Here is a 22391-nt window from a genome sequence, read left to right as displayed (position 1 = left end):
CCCTGGTGGGGGTGTGGATAAGTTCATCCAAGGCATTGGAATTTATGAATTCCAGAAAACATTGAGCACAAGAGTTGGTACATGAGTAGTTTTCCCTGTTAATGGTGGGGTAGTTGAAATCACCCATTATTAGGGTGTTAGGTTGTACACTAATATTTTCCAGTGTATCAAGAAATGAGGGGTGGGAATCCTGGGGCATGGTGGGGGATCTGCAGCAAGATACAATTTGCAATGCGGTCTTGCCCAGACTTAGTTGCACTTGGATAATCTCAGATGTATTATGCTGAGCAACTAGCCTGGAGATGTGGATATCCTTAATGAATATGGACACGCCTCCACCTCACAAGACATCTACAACAACTGGAAAGGCCGCAGAAATACCTCACAAAGAAGATTACCAGCCTCAAACAGATGCCCTACACAGACCGTCTCAAAAAACTCCAGCTTTACTCTGTCGCATATCGCCTACTCAGGGGCGATCTCTGCCTAACATACAAAGCTATGTCAAACCCAGAGCTGTTGGACATGCTCCACTTAAAGAAAACCCAATCCCTCAGAGTTGCACGCTCTAGGGACCTAAACCTTGTCACCACAATAAATAGTACATGCCGGAGGGATAGATTCCTGTCCCACAGACTTCCCATACTCTGGAATAAACTACCTATCTATATCAAACAAAGCTCCTCATTAGCACTCTTCAAGAAAAATCTTGATGATTGGATGGGAAATAGGAAATTCACCCCGGGGATCACTTCTGTGGCTCTGCTCAACAGTGGCACAGGAAAATAATTTTCTTGGGTGGCAAAAGCCAGGGTACCTTTTTGGCTGGGCTTGTATAGGCCCTAGGGCTGATAGCCTAGTACCTACCTATGAACCTATAAGACCATCACTTAGTAGACCCTACGCAGTTAGACAAACATAAATGTGTATAGGCTCGCCCTGCACACATACGCCTACAAACAGGCTAATGAAATAACTCATGACTCAATTCATTTTCTTTTTATCTTTATTTTACCTGGAGGTGGAGAAGGAGCTGAGGGAAGCAGCAGAAGTAATATATTTTCTCATGACCGCATCACTCCTACTCTCCAAGTCTGATGAGACTGCTGCTGCACTGACACACAGTAAAATTAATGGCTTGGGGATGGGTTACCTACTTTGCTGTATCTAACCTAAACTCACCCTCCTCACCCTCTAGATTAATTACAAACAAAAAACACTGTTGCTGTCAGCTGCTTTCTCGAAACAGTTGTCCAGTCCCCCTCTGTCGCACTCTGAAGTAAAAGGAAGCTTCTGCAGTGTGAGAAGCAACTCGAGTGCAAGTTACACGCTGCCGACCAGTATAAACAGTCGGTCACACCCCTTGATCCCTCAGCCGAATTCCAACAGGCTGGCAAGCTGCTCACGAAGGTCACATAATCGTGCACGCCTCTGCACACGATGACGTCAGCAAAAAGAAAAAAAAAAGCCAAGAAATTCAGGAATAAAGAGGGCCACTTGGGAATTTATGGCACCCCATTCTTTGGACCTCAAAACCGGTAAATACAGAGAAATTCGATACGGTTGACAGGTAAAAAGAGCACCTCACTGGCCCTCCAAGACAAATCTTGATGAGTGGATGGCAAATAGAAAATTCACCCCAGGGATCACTCCAGTGGCTCTACTCGACAGAGGCACTGGAAACTAAGATCGGGTCGATGCCAGGGTAATTATATGGGAAGGCTTGTAAAGGCTCCAGGGCCATTAGCCTAGTATACACCTATGAACCTATGCTCCACACTCTTATGCTGTGGTGTGAAAACTCTCACCGCAGTACATGACCCCTGCTGTACATTTACAAGTCACAAGTAGTAGGACTCCAAACTAAGTCTTTTTGCTACTTCCCAGTGCCTTCAGTGGAAGTTTTTTCTCTCTCATGAATGATGCAGAATTAAAATGTAATTTACTAGTGCCTTAATTATTTCTGTCAAGTTCACCCTTTTTTTCTGTTTCATATTTTTTATACTTTGGTAACCAGGAAAGTGAACTGGTCCCAGGACTCACTTCAGCCACGACTTGGGCTACACTGGCAAAGATAACAAGTTTCAAATGCACTTAGCAATACAAAGAAAGAAATACTGACAAACGCACTGACCAAGAGTGCATACGTAACACATAACGAATGTGTGACAGTGACCGAGCAAAACATTAATACACATTAATAATACTTAACTCTACAATGTTGTTTGTTATAAATAAAAAATTATATGCACCCATATTGCACACACACACACATATATATATATATATATATATATATATATATATGTGTGTGTGTGTGTGTGTGTACATATTTATTTATTGTGTGTATGCATATAAGTGCATGTTGTGTATAAAACACAGAACTAGATTATATGTCTGTGTGTGTACTTCATATCCACACACGTGTGTGTAAAAATGTATGTAGCATGTAGAATACTGTATCTGGGATGCAGTACTGTCTTTAAATGCATGTTTGACTGTGTGTCTGTACATTTAAACGCAGTTAAGTACTTTTGATTTCCTTTTCTTAATGTTTTAATGCAAAAGCACATAGTAAACGTATGTTAAAGTAAATTCAGCTGTATATTATAGTTGCCATCAATGGTCACAATTCCTTTGTGGACTATAAAATATTCATGCACTGTACAACGTCAGGATTGACTCAAAGTCATTGGGAATCTCATCATGGATCTGTGTGTACCAGATATGCATCCCCTCCAGAAGGATGTCAGAAAAAACCATAAATCACCTTTTTATGAGCAGTATCCGTGCACCTAGTTTATAGGGTTGCCTTGCCACCTCTTTCTGCAGTTCTGTCCTGTGTGTGTGTGTGTGTCTGGGTGGGGGGGCTTGAAAATGGTAAATGTGTTGGTACCTTACAAGAAAAAAATATTTTCTGTTCTGACTTTTCTCTAAATATCACAGAAATATTTGATACTACATTTAAGTTATCTTAACATATAAACTATTATAAATAGCCAACATTTAAAGCTTAGCATTTCAATACTGTGCTGCTCTTTATGTAAATTTGTCAGACGAGTTGACAATTGCCTTTAAACTGCTGCTGATCTAATTCCTTTGTTTTGCTAAAAAGGGGAGTGTTAAGTTCTCCTCCTCTCTGAAAAAAGAAAAAAAAAAAAACTGGAAAACAGTTCCATCACAGCTTTCTGTCTTTTCTTTATATCAGCTGCTGTGTTCCTGACATTAGCAGGATTAACTACCTAAGATTGACAGCAGTATCTGACAGGGTAAATTACAGGATTATCTGTATTTATGATATGTCATGCAAGGCAAACAAATTCCTTTTCCTCTCCATAGTATGGGAGAAATCAAGCTTAAAAAAAAAAAAAAGGAAGGTGGGCTTTCCCATCCTTTGATTCCAATAAAAGGAAATAAAAGTTTTAAAAATACATCCAGGTTTCTGATACCTACACCATGCTGGAACCATGTTGTAGGGAGAAAAGAAACCTAAAGATTGAGTTAAACTGTAGGAGAGGGTAGAGTTTTCCTTTAATTATTTTGTCAGATTTTTAAATATAGTACTAGTGCAGTTTTAAAAAGTGTCCTTGAGTTAGGCCTTTGTCCCCAATTCTGGTGCTTAAAGGTTGACAGCAATGTTTACAGGAAGTATATAACTAAGGTTAGCAAAATAAAGCAATAGTAATAGAAAGCAGAGGGCTAACTCAGAGGCTTGAAAGGAAGGTCATTGTTAAAAAAGAAAGCATGGCACGTGTGTATTATCGCAACCACATTTCAAACAGGAGAAATGGCTCTTTTCCAAGCCATTAAGCTGTTTCTCCTGTTTGAAATCTGACTGCAATAACAGGTAAGTACCCTGACACTTACTCTGGCAGGAAATAGAAGAACTGAAACACGTATTTATAACTTTTTTGGAAATAACTATTTGAAGGAAAATGAAAGGTTATGCTTACTTGCAATGCAAATGATGATTTAAACAAACAAGCACTTTTATAGAAGAGAGAAGCAGTGCCGAGTACATAAGCAATGGCAGAGAATCACTGGCAAAAATGTGTTAATTGAATAAATGGAGACCATAAGCTGTGACGAACCCACGCTATTCCTCCGAAATAAATGATAGCTTGTGTTTAACAGCTGGTACTGCTAACGCATATTTCTACATAAAACTCATGGCCATCATGTACAGACGTATTAACACGCATAACAGGAGCACTGCCGTCATTACCAGGAAGAGTGTTGTAATGAAAGTAATATAGTACATGCAGACAAACTTATCAGCAGCAACTTCTCAAAACATACATGTCTAATCAATTCCAAAATGCAGGTGATGAAACTTGCCTGATAAAAGTACGATATGAAGCTATAAAACTTCAATTCTGATCAACAGTCCAGACTTTCAGTCTGCTGTTCATCAGTGACAAGTAAACAATACAAGACAATATGGTGCCAGCATTCAAATAGTCAAACTGCTAACTTCACAATATTGCAAAGAATATATAAAGTACAGTACATCGAGTAAAGTTACAGTACTGAAAACAACATTATGAAAGAAAACAAAATAAGCTTCTACTTTTTGAAAATTTTCATCAAACTATCGCAGGTTGGAAATGTGGTTGCGATAATACGTAAGTACTGAAAGCATTTCTTTTAAGTTCTGTATGAAATACCACACCATATGATGCAAAAACAGGATTAGTATGGAAAGATAACCAAGCAAGCAGCAGGAATGCATTTCAAATCGTATATAGTACTGGGCACATTCTCAGGAATGGTTATGTTTGCCTGATCTCTGGCTTGATTCATGAATTTTACATAATTTTCTGTAAGACTGCAACTCAGAAGGCAGGAGTTAAGAGAGAGACGAGGGAGGCACCTGATGTCACACCATGTTGAGTGATTTGAGGTTTACCATGCAATACTTTATTAATGTGCTAAACTTAGAAAAGCCAGAAATGTGATACTCAGGTTCACTGAAGGAGGAGAGGTGGGTGGAGTAACCTTGTAGGGAGCTAAAACTTGGAAAACTGGTGTCAAATGTCTGTTTTAATTTTGTAATTTAAACAGTTTTGTGAGCAACTTTCACATAATATGTAAAACACCAGTAGGACAAACGTTTGTTGAACGGTTTCCTGTCTCACTGCAGCCCATTCAATGACTCTTGTTCTGACGGCTCTGAAAGTTATCAACTATTTTTCAGGTCTTCCAATCAAAGTGAATGGAACTGTTTTCTTGCCAATTTACAGACGAACGACTTGATCATGCAAGACTATGCTTTCAAACTGGATTATGGAAGACATTTAGCTTTCCAAAGGAAAACCACTTAATTGGGAATCTGCCCCCCATGGAGATATTCAGGAGTAGGATGAAAGAGAAATAAGTAATTACTTTGATACAGGGAGCTTTACATAGTATAGAAATTCTTGAAAAGAAAAAAAAAAAAAAAAGACGTTTTCATTTTTTTCCACAGTGGTCCTTTGAAGCAGTGTCTCTGTAGTGGATGCTCTCAACATTTCCATGCAAAACAAAATTAAGATGATCGAACCCCGTTGTGCCAGAATTATCTCATGCAGTCACACTGGAAGTTATTTAACAACTATCCACTTCTGTAGAAACTATTTTACTAAGCTGCACGTGAATTCTGGAAGAATCACGATTCATTAGGGTACATCGTCTAACTTATGTAATGAAGGCCACTGCTACAGCTACACAAAAGTGAGATTAAGTCATTTGGGGTGAATGCTTGTACTAGTAACTTAGTACTTCTCAATACTAATTTTAGAATGTATGGGGAAGAAGACAAAGCCAGTAAAAGGCATCCCTCCGAACTCGGGACATTTCAGAAGTATGGGCTATGCATCCTTTTGTTTCTTCCTGATTCATTTGAACAGTGGAGAAAAATTGTCGTACTGCCTCTTTAAAATTTCCACACAAGCCTTCGGGATAGTGCAGCTTGTTCAAAAATCCTATTCTTCCTGTGAAGAGGCTGGCCTGTTTCAACTGATCCTTTCATAGGATGATACTAGGCTATTGGCCAGGAGGCCCTTATAAGCCTAGCCAAGAATTTTGCCCATGTTTCCACAAAGTCAGCATCTGTTTCCCCTGTCCAGCAGGGACACAGGTGGGATCCCAGGGGTGTATTTTCTGTTTCCCATCCAGTTGTCTAGGTGCCTCTAAAACAGGGATAGTGAGGTACTCTGCTCGACACAGAGAGTGAGTCTATTCCATACTTGGGGGAGTCTTTGGGAAACAAATCTATCCTGCCAACAAGTTCATTAATGTCATAGACCAGATTCTGGCCTTGCATGCGGGTTGCACGAGTGGAGTTTGACTTACGGATATGCAGCAACTCCATCAAGGCTAGGTCTGAGATGGCCTTGTATGCAAGACACAGGTCACCTCTGAGCAGTCTGTATGAGACTGGGTAGATGGACAGGGCTTTTAGTCTATCTGTAGAGGGTAGGTGTTTGAGACCCTGGATTTTCCAGGTCAGGAACCTCTGTGGTCTTTCCAGCTGCTGCATGTGCTTGGTAAGGCACATGCCGAAGGTGGCAGTGTACTCAATAATGGATCTTACAAGGGAGGAGTACAGGGATGTTATGACCTCCTTGTACCTGGATAAAATACCCTTACTTATGAGGTGGGCAATGTAGAAACCCTTCCATACAACGGAGGCAACATGGTGGTCAAAAGTCAGGTTGCTATCAGCCTGGGTGTCCAAGTCCCTCATGACTGACAGCATGCTTAGTAAGTTGTTATTAATGTGATAATTAGTGGGGACTCCATTTTCCCCAAAGCAGATAATGATGCATTTCTTGGCATTCAGTTTGAGGCCATGCTTCTGCCACCAGTCATTAATTTGGGTTAGCCCTTCTCAGAGGATGTTCACATCACTAGGGGAATTTAAGACAGTGCCAAGCTTGCAGTCACCTGCAGTCTTGGTCAGCCACAGACCATTGGTTTTGGCTTGCACCTCAGACAAGTATATTCGAAAAAGTAGAGGCCCCAAGACCAATCCTTGGAGTACACCACTCGTTACAGGTCTACTACTAGAGGTGGCTTCCCCTATTTTGACTGAGTGGGGGTTCCATCAGTGAGCCAGTTAGCTACCCATCTGGTAACATACAGGTCGATGCCTAGGTGTAAGGTTTATCTATTATGCTCGAGTAGGGAAGTGTTGAAGGCTTTGGCTAGGTCAAGTTAGGCGGTGTGCACTGTCTTCTCCTCGTCCATGGGTTTTCTGACTGTTTCGAAGAAGTCATCCCAGTTTGATCTCCCTTTGGCAAAACCAAACAGTGTGGGGTCAAGCTTTTAGAGGTTGCCAATGTCCTTGTTTATAAGGTCCATGATAACACTTTCCATGGCCTTGCAGATCAGGCTAGTTAGGCTGATGGGCCTACAACTGCCTGGGTCAGAGGACGCTACACCTTTGTGTAGAGGGATGACAGTGGTTGACCTCCATTTAGCTGGGACAAAGCCAGTCCTCAGGCTTATGTTGAATAGGGGCCAAATGGAGGTGACTGCTTATGCCTGGGTTCATGTAGGATACAGCCAGGGATGTTGTCAGGTCACATGGAGACTGCATTTTTTGCCTTTGAGAGGGCATTAAACACCTGCTCCCTTGGTGATGAGGGAAGGGGGGCAGGTGCAGGGGATATACTGGTTTACTGATGGGAGGACAGGGGGGTGAAGTTCTTAATGAACCTGTGTCAGCAGGTTGCTATATCTCCAGCATTTGTAGATGTGGTATTATTGGCCACCAGTTCAGAGCAGATTTGGGTGTTACCTTTCAGACTACGGATGTATGTGAAGAAGGCCTTCTGACTGTCCTTAATGGATGTGGTCAATTTGGACTCTAAGTTAGCCTTAGAGGATTTCACCAGTGACCTTGTTTGCTTGTTCAGACAAAGGACAGATTACTTCCACCTTGGCACCTGCAAAAATTTATTGTCAGAAGTGGGATTCGAACCCACGCCTCCAGAGGAGACTGCGACCTGAACGCAGCGCCTTAGACCGCTCGGCCATCCTGACAGTTAATTATGATTTTCTTTCTCCATGTTCAAACTTTTAAAATGAGCACATCGCAAGTTAACAGCTGCACACCATTGAAAGCTGCCAGACTGTTCTCCTTTCACACTGTTTTCATGTACAACTAACTCATCCATGGCAGTAAATAAAAAAATGTGAATGAAAACAAGGAGAGAGTACTGAAATTACTTGTCACCCTGCAAGTAACTACTTTAAAAGCTTATACTGAAAATAAAGCAATGCACTGTACAATAATCATTGTTATTTACAGAAAAGAATAAAAGTATTTCTTAAACTCTACTCTGGCTACTCATAAAAACATCAACTATATGCTCTTCACACCAAATTTACACATTTCTAATAGACATGGAGACGCGCACTGTGAATGATTACTTCACCAGGACATAATAAAAAGGACCACCTAACATGCCCTGCAGATGTCTACATAAGCTCTTTTGCAAGATGATTCTACACATGGATTTCAGGCTTTCTTAGAATATGATGGGGGGGGGGGTGCAATTTCATTTTTATTGCCTGTAGTGGGGGACAGTTTCATTCTAACTGCCTATTGTGTGGAGCATTCGAAAGTAACGGTATAAGCATAACCTGAAAGTGTTGTCATGTAATTTGCATGTAAAATAAACTAAAACCACCCCAAGACACAGTCACAAAAGGTTTCTCATCCAGAAAAAAATAGGTCATTGTTCCCCTCTACTCATCACTCATTAGACCCATTATAGAGTACAACGCCCCTTTTGGTATGTAACTCACAAGACATCAACAACTGGAAAGGCCACAGAAATACCTCACAAAGAGGATTACCGGCCTCAAACAGATGCCCTACGCAGGCCATCTCAAAAAACACCAGCTTTACTCCGTCGCATATCACCTACTCAGAGGTGATCTCTGCCTAACATACAAAGCTATGTCAAACCCAGAGCTGTTGGACATGCTCCACTTAAGGAAATCCCAGTCCCTCCGAGCTACATGCTCTAGGGACCTAAACCTTGTCACCACAATAAACAGAACATGCTGGAGGGATAGATTCCTGTCCCAGAGACTTCCCATACTCTGGAATAAGCTACTTATCTATATCAAACAAAGCTCCTCATTAGCCCTCTTCAAGAAAAATCTTGATGACTGGATGGGAAATAGGAACTTCACCTCAGGGATCACTTCTGTGGCTCTGCTCGACAGTGGCACAGGAAAATAATTTTCTTGGGTGGGAAAAGCCAGGGTACCTTTATGGCTGGGCTTGTATAGGCCTTAGGGCCGATAGCCTATTACCTACCTATGAACCTATAAGACCAATCACTTAGTACACCCTACGCAGTTAGACATACATAAATGTGTATAGGTTCGCCCTGCACACATACGCTTACACACAGGCTAATGAAATAACTCATAACTCAATTCATTTTCTTTTTATCTTTATTTTACCTGGAGGTGGAGGAGGAGCTGAGGGAAGCAGCAGAAGTAATATATTTTCTCATGACCGCATTGCTCCTACTCTCCAAGTCTGACGAGACTGCTGCTGCACTGACGCACAGTAAAATTAATGGCTTGGGGAGAAGTTACCTACTTTGCTGCATCTAAAACTAAACTCACCCTCTAGATTAATTACAAAGAAAAAACACTGTTGCTGTCAGCTGCTTTCTCGAAACAATTGTCCAGTCTCTCTCTGTCTCAGTCTGAAGTAAAAGGAAGCTTCTGCAGTGTGAGAAGCAACGCTAGTGCAAGTTTCACGCTGCCGACCAGCATAAATAGTCACACCCCTTGATCCCTCAGCCGAATTCCAACAGGCTGGCAAGCTGTTCACGAAGGTCACATAATCGTGCACGCCTCTGCACACGATGACATCAGCAAAAAGAAAAAAAAAAGCCAGGAAATTCAGGAATAAAGGGGGCCACTTGGGAATTTATGGCACCCCATTCTTTGGACCTCAAAACCGGTAAATACAGAGAAATTCGATACGGTTGACAGGTAAAAAGAGCACCTCACTGGCCCTCCAAGACAAATCTTGATGAGTGGATGGCAAATAGAAAATTCACCCCAGGGATCACTCCAGTGGCTCTACTCGACAGAGGCACTGGAAACTAAGATCGGGTGGCACGATGCCAGGGTAATCATATGGGCAAGGCTTGTAAAGGCTCCAGGGCCATTAGCCTAGTATACACCTATGAACCTATGCTCCACACTCTTATGTTGTGGTGTGAAAACTCTCACCGCAGTACATGACCCCTGCTGTACATTTACAAGTCACAAGTAGTAGGACTCGAAACTAAGTCTTTTTGCTACTTCCCAGTGCCTTCAGTGGAAGTTTTTTTTCTCTCATGAATGATGCAGAATTAAAATGTAATTTACTAGTGCCTTAATTATTTCTGTCATGTTCACACTTTTTTCTGTTTCATATTTATTATACTTTGGTAACCAGGAAAGAGAACTGGTCCCAGGACCATCTTCAGCCATGACTTGTGCTACACTGGCAAAGATAACAAGAACCAAATGCACTTAGCAATACAAAGAAAGAAATACTGACAAACGCACTGACCAACAGTGCATACGCAACACATAACGAATGTGTGACAGTGACCGAGCAAAATATTAATACACATTAATAATACTTGACTCTACAATGCTGTTTTGTTATAAATAATGAACATACACACACATTATATCTATATATATATATATATATATATATATATATATATATATATATATATATGTGTGTGTGTGTGTGTACATATTTATTTATTGTGTGTGTATACATATAAGTGCATGTTGTGTATAAAAGACAGAACTAGATTATGAGTGTACTTAATGTCCTTTCAACAAAAACAAATCAAACTGGAAATTTTATGTAACTGTAGATGTGTGTCTACACGCACACACATACACACACGTGTGTAAAAATGTATGTAGCACGTAGAATACTGTATCTGGGATGCAGTACTGTCTTTAAATGCATGTCTGACTGTGTGTGTGTCTGTACATTTAAATGCAGTTAAGTACTTTTGATTTCCTTTTTCAGCTGTATATTATGGTTGCCATCAATGGTCAAAATTCCTTTGTGGACTACAAAATATTCATGCACTGTACAACGTCAGGACTGACTCAAAATAATTCGGAATCTCTTATCATGGATTTGTGTACCAGATATGCATCCCCTCTGGAAGGATGTCACAAAAAAAGCATAAATCACCTTTTTATGAGCAGTATCAGTGCACCTAGTTTATAGGGTTGCCACCTCTTTCTGCAGTTCTGACAGTGTGTGTGCACTGTCTTCCCCTCGTCCATGGGTTTTGTTACTGTTTTGAAGAAGTCAACCAAGTTTGACAGGCATGATCTCCCTTTGGCAAAACCAAACAGTGTGGTGTCAAGCTTCTGGAGGCTGCCAATGTCCTTATTTATAAGGTCCATGACCACTCTTTCCATGGCTTTGCAGACCAGGCTAGTTAGGCTGATGGGCCTATAACTGCCTGGGTCAGTGGACGCTACACCTTCATGTAAAGGTACGACAGGGGTTGTCCTCCATTTAGGTGGGACAAAGCCGGTCCTCAGGCTTATGTTGAATAGGAGCCTAATGGAGGTGACAACTCATGCCTGAGTTCATGTAGGATATAGCCAGGGATGTTGTCAGGTCACATGGAGACTGTATTTTTTGCCTTTGTGAGGGCATCGAACACCTGCTCACTTGGTGATGAGGGAAGGGGGGCAAGTGCTGGGGATGTCCTGGTTTACTGATGGGGGGACGGGGGGGGACGGGGTGAAGTCCTCAATGAACCTGTCTGCCAACAGGTTGCTATATCTCCAGTGTTTGTGTATGTGGTATTATGGACCACCAGTTCAGAGCAGATTTGGGTGTTACCTTTCACACTGCGGGCGTATATGAAGAAGGCCTTGTGACAGTCCTTAATGGATGTGCCCAATTTGGACTCAAAGTTAGCCTTAGAGGATTTCACCAGTGACCTTATTTGCTTGTTCAGACAAAGGAGATATTGCTTCCACCTTGACACCTGCAAAAATTTCTTGTCAGAAGTGGGATTCGAACCCACGCCTCCAGAGGAGACTGCGACCTGAACGCAGCGCCTTAGACCGCTCGGCCATCCTGACATAGTTAATTTTTTTTTTATTTCTCAATGTTCAAACTTTTAAAATGAGCACATTACAAGTTAACAGGTGTACACTAATGAAAGCTGCCTGACTGTTCTCCTTTCGCACTGTTTTCATGTACAACTAACCCATCCATGGCAATAAATAAAAAAAATGCGAATGAAAACAAGGAGAGAGTACTGAAATTACATGTCACCCTGCAAGTCACTACTTTAAAAGCTAGAACTGAAAATAAAGCAATACATTGTACAAGAATCACTGCTGATAATAGAAAAGAACAAAATCCGGGATATGATATTTGCAGGAATTTTTCTAATGTATAAAAACTCTGATGTTGAATATGCTTAGCAGGAATCTCTTGGATCATTTGTTATATTGCTTTATTTTTAAAACTAAAAGCTAGAACTGTGTGTTTTTTTTTAAGTAGTGACTTGCATGGTGACATTGTTGAATATGCAGCCTACAATCTGACTCGGGGAGTCACTCAGACCAGGAAGGTTTCTGATGAAAAGGATGAAATCGCTTAGCCTGGAGTTATTGTGGTATAAATATTAAAGTTCCTGAGTACTGCCTTTACCAACTGGCTTTGGTTTTCTGTTACTTGCATTATATTGCAAAGTCTGAATACAAGAGGAGTTCTTCTGTTTTGGATTTAACTCAGTAGAAGCAACAGTAGCTTTTATTGTACTTTTATTTTTACTCCTTTTTTGCTAGAATTACTACTGGCTTGAGTCACACACCTCCCCTTCCTCCTCATCTCTAAGCAGACTAGCTGTAGAACATTGGTCTTACTTGATAACCACACAAGCTAGGGTATACTGAACTTTGGCAGACATATCCTGTGGGTGTCTACATGCATAATTATGAAATGAAAGGGCCAGTCACCCCCAGAAATATAAGTAGTAAACACTGTACCATGATCTGCTTCGAAAAAACAAACATTTGAAGACTTGGAAGAGACACAAAAGACATCACCAGAAAAAAAAAATAATCAGGTAAATAACTTGCAGAAGGATGGCAAAACAGTGCATGCATCTGCTCCTCCAACAGCCTCAGCCTCATATATCGCAGTTTTATAACTTTGATATTAAACTAAACATTCTAGCATCAGAATTAAATTGCTGCTGCACAGACACTGGTAACAAAAAACAGAGGATCACCAAAATACTGATTTATCCAATCCCTCCGTTACAACTTGTAGTACTAGTCTTCACCAGGTGGCCCAACAGGCAAACAGATTATTTAGTATGTTCCATAGAAACGGACAGTTGGCTATGAAAATGGCATTTAATTTCTTCAGTTCTTCTCAACTTGTGCAACTTTTGCTATTCTGAAAAGGTTATAGAGGTTGTGGACATTGGTCACCCTGTGCACACTGGTATCTTCACATGACAAAGGCTTTTGATACCACTCCTCATGCAGGAACTGTTGAAAAAAATAATAAATATAAACTCCTACATCATTCACTGGATTGCAAACTGTCTGCTTAACAGATCCCAGGTTGTGAAAGCTGCTGGAACACGCTCGGAATGTAAAACTGCAATGAGTGGTCTGCACAGGGAGCCGCTCTAAGCCCTCTCCTGCTTGAATCTTATTTTGCCAATATCACAGAAATGTGACTGACAACTTTTCTGACTGCAAGCCGAGTACCGTTATCCCTTCATCCACTAATACCAAACAGCTCTAGCATAAGTTAGACTATCCATATACCTGGTATACTGAAAATGGTCTAAAGTTAAATACAAAAAAAAAAAAAAAAAAGAGCAGAGCAGTGGAGCTTGGAAAAAAAAACATTTTTTACCTCATATGTTATAAATGGTGCTCTTTCTCAGACAGACTGTCATAAGAGACCAGGCTACATATATTGACAACTCTCACATTTGATCATGCTTCCATCATAGTCTAGAGATGATTCTATTGGACTTTGTAATTACAAAGGGAATATTTTCAAAAGTCAACGTCATCATCGTACCCTGTACTCTTCCCTTATCAAGCCCATCAAAGCATATAGCATATAGAAATTCAAGCATATAGCTCAAATGGAAAGGCCCCAAAGATTTCTAAATAAGAAAATTCAGGGTCACAAATCCTTCAAGTATCCCAAAAGATTAGCATGAGTTTCCCTATACTCCGCAATCTACTGGCTGCTCCAAGATGACCTGTGTCCAGCTTTTCAAGCTCCAATCCTGTTTGAACTCCTATTTCTTCACAAAAACAGTGCCTCTGCAAACACCTGTACTACAGACAGCACAGTTCTATAAAGTCTTCCTATAACAGTAGATGTCCTTTTCTTCACTGTGGCAGTATTTTTAACGGAAGGGGATCTCCTGCCAAAGACAGCCCAATTTCTGCTCAGTATGCTAAAGCATTTGGACTTTATAAGTGGGGTACATCACATGTATGCTTGCATGTAGGGCATAAAGGTGAACTGACCACAGAGGAACAAAATAGCCCCATGGACACAGAGAACATGTACATCCCGAAGAAAAAATTCGGGAAGGAAGGGAAGCATGAGCCTTTCAGCCAGAAGGGCAACAGACATAAAAGAGGGAGGAAGAAAGGAGGGACCAAGTACTGCAACAGTGAAGAGAAGGCCATCTAGTGTTATGGTAAGATTTTACATAACTGTGCTATGTTCTTCCATACCACTGTTGCAGTATTCTTCACTGAAGGAGTATACAAGAGCTAAGATTAGTAAGATCAGGAAAGTACAGAACAGTCCTGTACAAACCCATACAAAATACCTCTGGCAAAACCTGCCCTGCTCCTAGAAGCAACATCCAATGTGTATGCTTAGTAAAATATAAATAGAGGACCAAAAGCAGCTTCAAGGATGGAATTGGTGTCCAAACCCTTGAAACAGGCACCAGAAGAGGGGAACGCCCTAGAAGAATGTGCCTTTACAGGCAGGCATTTTCCTTGAAAGAATAACAAAAGGAAACTGCCACAGAGATCCAGGAGGAGATGGTCTGCTTCAAAACCACTAAATACAAAGTCCTGGGATGAAAACAGAAGTTCAGATTTGCAAATAATCTTCATTTTATCCAAATAATAATACATTTATGGAGGTTCAAGGTGTGGAGAAGGAAAAAAAAGGAAATTCAATACATTAACGGAGAACTCATTAACCATCTTGGGCATAAAAGGAGGAATAGTAAGAAGATACCTTGTCTATGTGAAAAATTAAAAAGGAGGAACAGCTATAACAGCCTGAAGCTCAGACACCTTCTTGGCCAAAAGTATGAGCCAACTGCAGAAGAGTCTTCCAAGTACAAAGTTGCAAAGAAGTTGAACTAGCAGGTTCAAAATGAGGCACAGTCAATTTTTAAAGAAACAAATTAAGGTCCCCAAGTAGCAGAAATAAGCTTCCTCAAGGGCCTGTTATGAAGGATGCCTTTTAGAAATGGCTTGACCTCAAACTAAGATGTGGAGATAGCTGACAGGTGAGCTTTAATTGAAGAATATGCCAAGCCAGCATGGAGAAGGTCATACAAATGACAGAACCAGAGGAACCTCTACTAAGAATGGATCCAGATGGCAAAGAGACAGCAAACAGAAAATATTTTCCATTTAAACATACGTTTTTCTGGTAGTGGGTTTCCAGGCCTCTTGCAGAACTCAAAGCATACTTTCAGAAAAGAAGAAATTATAAGGGATCACAACCCTATCACCCACTGTCATTTTAAGAGTGGACAGGTGTGGATAAATAAGAGATCTCTTGTCTTATGTGAGAGGATCCACCTAGTGAGGTAACTTGTGGCGATTGCCCCTGGCCAGATGAACAAAGGGGAACCAATGCTGTCTGTGCCAAAAGGGAGTCATCAACAAGATTTTGCGAGAGTCCTGGTTGATTTTGTGCAGCACAGGAAGGGGAGAAAAGGCATAAAGAAAAATTCCCTTCCAAGGAAAAGACAGGGTGTCCACTTTCCAAACCAGAGGACATGGTAATCTCGAACATAATAAAGGAAATTGTCTGTTCAGAGGGGAGGCAAAATGATCTACATGAGGAGTACCCCACCCATGGATTATGTCCAGAAACAACATCTCTTTGAAACTTGTGTTCTGGACCTGATCAGACAGTTTACTACTAGACTATGCTCTGAAGAAATATAAACTGCATGGAGAATTACATGATAAATGATTGCCAGATCCCAGGTCTGAAGAGCTGGCCTGCAAAGGAGCTATGACCTTGTACGCCCTTGCCTGTTGATATACCACATCATGGTGGTATTGTCCATGAAGATTTTCTGTAGGGCTGTGGAGAAAAAGGGAATGAAAAACCTGTTGAGCCAGAAGCAGAGCCCTCCTCTGTTTTAGCCTGATATGGTCTGACCTCTCATAAAGAGGCCAGAGACCCTGAACTTTCAGAGGGCCACAAGACGCACCCCATCCCAGGTCTGAAGCATACTTGAACAATTGCAGGGAAGGAACTGGAGCATGAAAGGGCAGTCCCAGACTGAGAATTTTTTTGAATCTACCACTGGTAATCGAGTTTGAGACAAGAAAGCAAAGGAACAGGGAATTCCAGGAATTGCAATGTTGAAGCCACACCAATGTGAGGTGCCACTGAAGCCTCCTCATATGGAGCCTGGCAAGAGGAAGCATGAGAACAGAGGCCATAAACCCCAGAATCCTGAGAAATTTCCCTTGCTGTGAGAAAGGAGAGTGGAAAAAAAGTCTGGAAGTAGGTTGTCAGACACAAAACCTTGGCAGAAGGAAGACAGACCAAGATGGGAAAGGTCCGAATCGTGCAGAGAAAAATATGATCCTGCCACGTCATGAGCAGAGACTTCTTGAAATTGATGAACCCCAGACTTTATAAAAGACAACTGGTAAAGTGAAGGTCAGGTAGAAGACTGTTGGGAGGAGGATCCTGAATACACAGGTCATCTAGATAATGGAATATCTGTATGTGTCAAAGCCTGCAAAAGCCAATGACAGAAGCAAGGCATTTGGTGTGTACTCTTGGGGCAGTATAAAGGCCAAAGGGCAAAGCAGAGAACTGAAAATGAGAGGAAGAAACACAAATTAAACATTTCCTGAGCAAAGGGTGAATAGGGATGTTGAAATAGGGAGCCTTGACATCTAGAGAGACTAAGAAGGCCTGGGGGAGAACAGGAGGAAAATGTCTGCAAGAAGAGAACATTCTGAAAGAAGGTGACCTTGATAAAGTGTTGAGGAGACTCGACAGAGAAAGATCAAAAAGTTTTCGCCAAGTCCCATCCTTCCAAGGAACCAAAAACATCCTGGAGTAAAAACCCATGGATGAGTGGAACAGGTGAATGGTGCATTGATCCAAAAGGGACTGCAAAACCTCTGGGAAAAGAGATAGGTGGTCAGGAGGAGGCTGAGGAATGCCTGAAAAGGTGTGTGTGGGGAATGCCTGAAAAGGTGTGTGTGTGTGGGGGATTCCCATTATTATGAAATAACCCTGATAAACGATGAACAGCACCAAAGAGTCTGAGGTGACCTGTTGCCAATTTGGGAGACAGAGGAAGGTGGAGAGACAATGGGATCTGGCCAAGGGGAAGAGGCAAAATGTCAAAAAGAAACAGGATTGTCCTGAAAAAGAAAGGCTTCTGAGAAGTCGAGTTTGAGTGGACTCAGAAGAAGGAAAATGACTGGGCTCTTCTTACCCCTTTGGAGTTTGATAAGTCTGCCTATGAACAAAAGCAGTTTTAGATGGGTAATTCCTCTGAAATATGGGTATTGAGGAAACAAAAATATGCTCTAGTTCCTGTATGACCTGATCCTTATCCTGGAGGGATTTAAAAAGGTTAGCAACAGCTATCCCAAAAAAATTTGTATTATCCAGAAGTTTGGCTTTAATATCATTAGGAAAGGCCTGAAGATGAAAGAATACCTCATTACAGAAACAAAGGCAGCAGCCCTGAAAAGGCACCAGCAGCAGCATAACTACACTTTATGGAGTGACAAGTGACCTGGAAATGGACCCAAGCAGAGAAAATGCTGAAACCCTCCCTTCTGAGTCAGGCAGATCAGACACAACTTTAGCCACCTGGGAAAGGATAACCAAAACCTGGTCAAGTAGGTTTGGTAATTAACAGTCTGACAGGACAAGGTGGCAGCAGTATATATTTTTTATCCAACCTTTCCACAGCTTTACTATCCTTATCAGAAGACAGGATTTTAGAAGGCTTACCAGTACAGACTGAAATCACAGAAGGGAGAGCAGGACATTTACACTATAACTTGCAATCCTCAGGCATCCTGTAAAACCTGTCTAGTTTCTTAGTGGCCAGAGGTTAAGAGTCAGGAACTACAAAGGCAGCAGAGAAGGTGTCCAAAGTTCTGCCAAGATAGGGTGAACTGCAGACAGCTTAGGAGACTCCATTTGTAGAAGCTCATAATATCTTTCTTGGATGTCAGAGACCTGGAAGCAATCCCATTTAAAGCACTCAATCATACAAGCAATAGCATCTCCAAAGGATAATTCGTCTAAGGGGGAATCTAGGCTCAAAGCATCCTCTCTCACTGAACCACAGTCCAGAGAAGGAACTGGTGAGGAGTAGGCAAGGGATTCCTCCCCAGAATCTATTTCCTCATCTGAGGAATCCGGTTCCCTTGTCCGGTTAAAAAGCATGGAAGACCAGGGAGAAGCAAGAACTGACACCCCTTCAGGAGGCTTCAAGGTCACTAAGGCATTAAACAAGCCTTGAGTAAAATCCTACCATTCACTTTGGGGATTTTTAGCAATAGGGGTAATATGCTTGGTCTTTTGCTTTTTCTTAAATGGAATGTCTACCCTAACAACCCTCTATGGCTTAGTCCCTTCATGGGATTCAATGATTGTAGTAGGAAGTATCTTCCTAGACTAGGATTTGAAGAATCCCCCTCGGCGCCTCAGAAATAATCAACTGTGGTTTCCCCTCAACATCTGGAACAGACATTTGAAAAGCCTTGGTGGATGTGCGAGAACTCTGATCCATGCCAACACCTGACAAGATCACGGCAGAGGAATCTGATGCAAGCACCAGATGTTCTGTTGGGTTTTCACTACCTTCTAGAGTGATGCCAAGTGAAGGCTGGACAGCAACTGGATCCTGCTTAGATGTTTTGGCCTTCATGGAAGATGGCTCACTTGGGATGGGAGGATTCGACCATAGCACTCTGACCCAATAGTTTAAGATACTGATTGTTAAGGTATATGAAGAGGGAAGATAAAATACAAAGGAGGGTTGTAGAGACAAACTCTTGACAGATGGAGCACTGCGTATGGTCACGGGAAGCACCTAAGCAAAAAAAAAGACACTGATCATGACACTTATGGGAAATCCACCCCTCACACCAATATTTTCCCTTCCTGAATGACATGAACACAAGTAGCAATACTGAGAAAAAAAAAATAAACTCCAACAGGGCACTTATCTGAAGATGGGATGGTAACCAGGACAGCAAATGGGTGTTCAGACAGACGTTTGAAAATGGCGTTTGGGCTGGCAGCAAAGTTATGAGTATTCACATCTTTATTCACTTTTGTCTTATGCAGAGAGTATATGTGACGTACAGTCCCTATAAAATCCAAAGGGCTTGGTATACTGGCTGGGTGTTGGGACTATTTTGGCAGGAGAGCCCCTTCATGTATGGCCCACCTCAATCTGGGAGGTAAGCAGTATTAACAGCTTGATACAGGAGGCAAAAACATTTCATTTTTACTTAATGGCTAGTCATCTTATGATCCCAGAGATCTCTTGCCTAGTATTCTTCCTATATTCCTCTTTACTTCTCTTACAATGCATCTTCTCCTTCCACTCCTCAGATTATATTTTGACGCAAGTACCATATAAACCTGATCTGTCCAGCTTGAGCTAAAAGGTACATTTTATAATTTTTCTTTCTAATTTATTTAGACAAGGTTCTTTTAGGGATGCTCTTCCTGGACTGTTCCAAATATTTGTGGTTAACTGAACTTTACTGTAGTTGCCTTATTCCCCCTACTCCTGGTTAGACAGCTAAGGCCTAAATTACAGAAATATTTCCCAGTTGTACATTTGTGTTTGTTGATCAGCTGTTTACGTCTGTAGGCAGCACTTTGTATCTTTTTCTGATAACTTCTAGATATACTTACACTGTGCACTAATGGACACTGCCTCGAGTTGCAGGAAGCGTAACTGCTGTGGTCATAGGATTCCCCAAGACACCCATGAGCTCAGTGTGGTACTCATTGGGCCACATCATCTCAAGCAGTGCTGCAATACCTGCAAGGCCTTTGGAAATCAAACTCTTCAAGAAAGATGGAACAAGCAATTTCTAAAAGGATTACTTTTTTCAGAGGAACCAAAATTTACTGAAGAGGAAAAAGATGACAGGAGAAGACAGATCCACTTACAGATATAGCAAACCTTCTATCCAAGACTTCGTGTCTAAGACCAACCAAGTGTGGAAGACCAACCAGCTAACCAATCTTAATCTCCCTCTCAGCCGTTGGAGGAGTCTCACCCAGGTTAAAATTTTTACAGGCTCTTTCCTAGGCCTCCTCCTTGGGGTTTACAGATCAAAATGTGTCCCTCATTCAGGATTCTTTTCTGAAGAAGTGACCGGGAAACTTTTTCTCAGAGAATGAACTTTACAAATTTCCTGAAACTTGCCCTTCCTTTTTGCTAGATCTGTGAGGTGCCCATCCATGCCAAATAACTGGAAACCATGGTGTGGGCTTTTATTAAGGCTCAGACTGAGATGGATATCCTCCTTTCTTCTTTATCTCCAGTGCAAACAGGGAAGCCCCACTGGTATTACTATCTCAAACTCCTTCCCTGGGACCTGGTTCCCTGCCATGATTATCAGAGATGAATGTCCTCCTGGTGCATTCTGCATAAATAGTGATAGGTTTGGACCCTTCTGCACCAATGCCCTTGATTCCAACAGTGCAAAATAAGAAGTTATGTACTCACCATAACGTTCCATCTGAGTAGATAAACTTCATTTGGCAGCAACCTATGGGTCTTCGGATCCATATCGGATCTGAGCCGGCAGTTTCCAACAGCAGAGATCAGCGCTCCAAGCTCCTCCCCTTACCCATAATCCCCTGCCAACCCTACCTGACCTCAGATCGAGTTTGCCTAATGCAAGACCTGCACCAAATAGCCAGCCTATGGTCTGACCTCGATACAATCAGATGACAAAATAGTAATATAAACATCCGACGGTCAGGGGGAAGGAGGGGGGGGGGACGGTTGCTGCCAAATGAAGTTTATCTACTCAGATGGAATGTTATGGTGAGTACATAACTTCTTAATCTGAAGTAGTTAACTTCATTTGGGCATCAACCTATGGGACAGAGTCCCCAGCTACCTAAATCTTGGGAGGTCCTCATGGAAGGATGTTCCGGAGCACTGCAGAGCCAAAGGATGCTCTCCCTCTGGAGACCAGGTCCAACTTATGATTTATAAAGGTATGAGATGAAGCCCAAGTGGCTGCCGAACAAATTTCATCCAATGAGACTCTAGAACGAAATGCAGCAGATGTGGAAATTGATCTAGTAGAATGGGCGTGGACTCCCTGGGGTGCGGGCTGGCCGGAACTTTCATATGCTAGTAGAATACACTGTGAAATCCACCTGGACAGTGTGGCTTTTGAAACTGATTTTCCAAAAATAGATTTAGCAAAGGAAATAAACAGCTGGTCTGATTGCCTATGACCAGCTGTTCCTGTGTAAATAGAAACGTAGTTGTCTATGAACATCCAATGAGTGCAACTTGTATTCGCCTTTGTTTTGGTAATTGGGAAAAAAGACAGGTAAATTAATAGTATGATTGATATTTGACTCGGAAGCAATCTTAGGAAGAAAAGAGGGATTGGTCCTGAGGGATACTCTATCTTTGTGAAAGGTCAAATACGGTGGCTTGGCGGAAAGGGCTTGTAGCTCAGAAACCCTTCTGGCCGAAGTGATAGTGACGAGAAATGCTGTTTTCCAGGATAATAGTTTAAGATCCAGTGAAGCTGCAGGCTCAAAGGGAGGAGCTGTCAAAGCCTGGAGCACAAGCGCTAAATCCCAAGGAGGGACTACATCCTTCACCGGGGGTCTTAGTAGAAAGGTACCCTTCAAAAAGGCCTTGCACAATCTGGTTGAGACCAAAGGGCCTAGGTCACTCCCCACGTGATAATGCAAAATTGCTGCCAGTTGAACTCTGACCGTGGACGAGCTGGCTCCTTGGTCGAAAAGTCCTGACAAAAAGTCTAACACCGCAGGCAACGGAGCCGTAAAGGGGTCTAAGTTCTGTTGCTCCGCC

General features: G+C 41.8%; 2 non-coding genes across 2 annotated transcripts; both read right to left on the bottom strand.

Annotated features, from left to right (window-relative positions):
- Positions 1 to 7945: 7945 nt before the first annotated feature.
- Positions 7946 to 8028, bottom strand: TRNAL-CAG. The gene has a single exon. It is a non-coding gene; the product is annotated as a tRNA-Leu (tRNA).
- A 4030-nt stretch (positions 8029 to 12058) lies between these two features.
- Positions 12059 to 12141, bottom strand: TRNAL-CAG. Its single transcript has one exon. It is a non-coding gene; the product is annotated as a tRNA-Leu (tRNA).
- Positions 12142 to 22391: the final 10250 nt, after the last annotated feature.

The sequence above is a fragment of the Protopterus annectens genome, chromosome 10.part0 (genome assembly GCF_019279795.1).
Source record: "Protopterus annectens isolate FY-2018-M chromosome 10.part0, PAN1.0, whole genome shotgun sequence".
In the NCBI taxonomy this organism is placed as follows: Eukaryota; Metazoa; Chordata; order Ceratodontiformes; family Protopteridae; genus Protopterus; species Protopterus annectens.
This window is presented reverse-complemented; position numbering and strand designations above follow the sequence as displayed.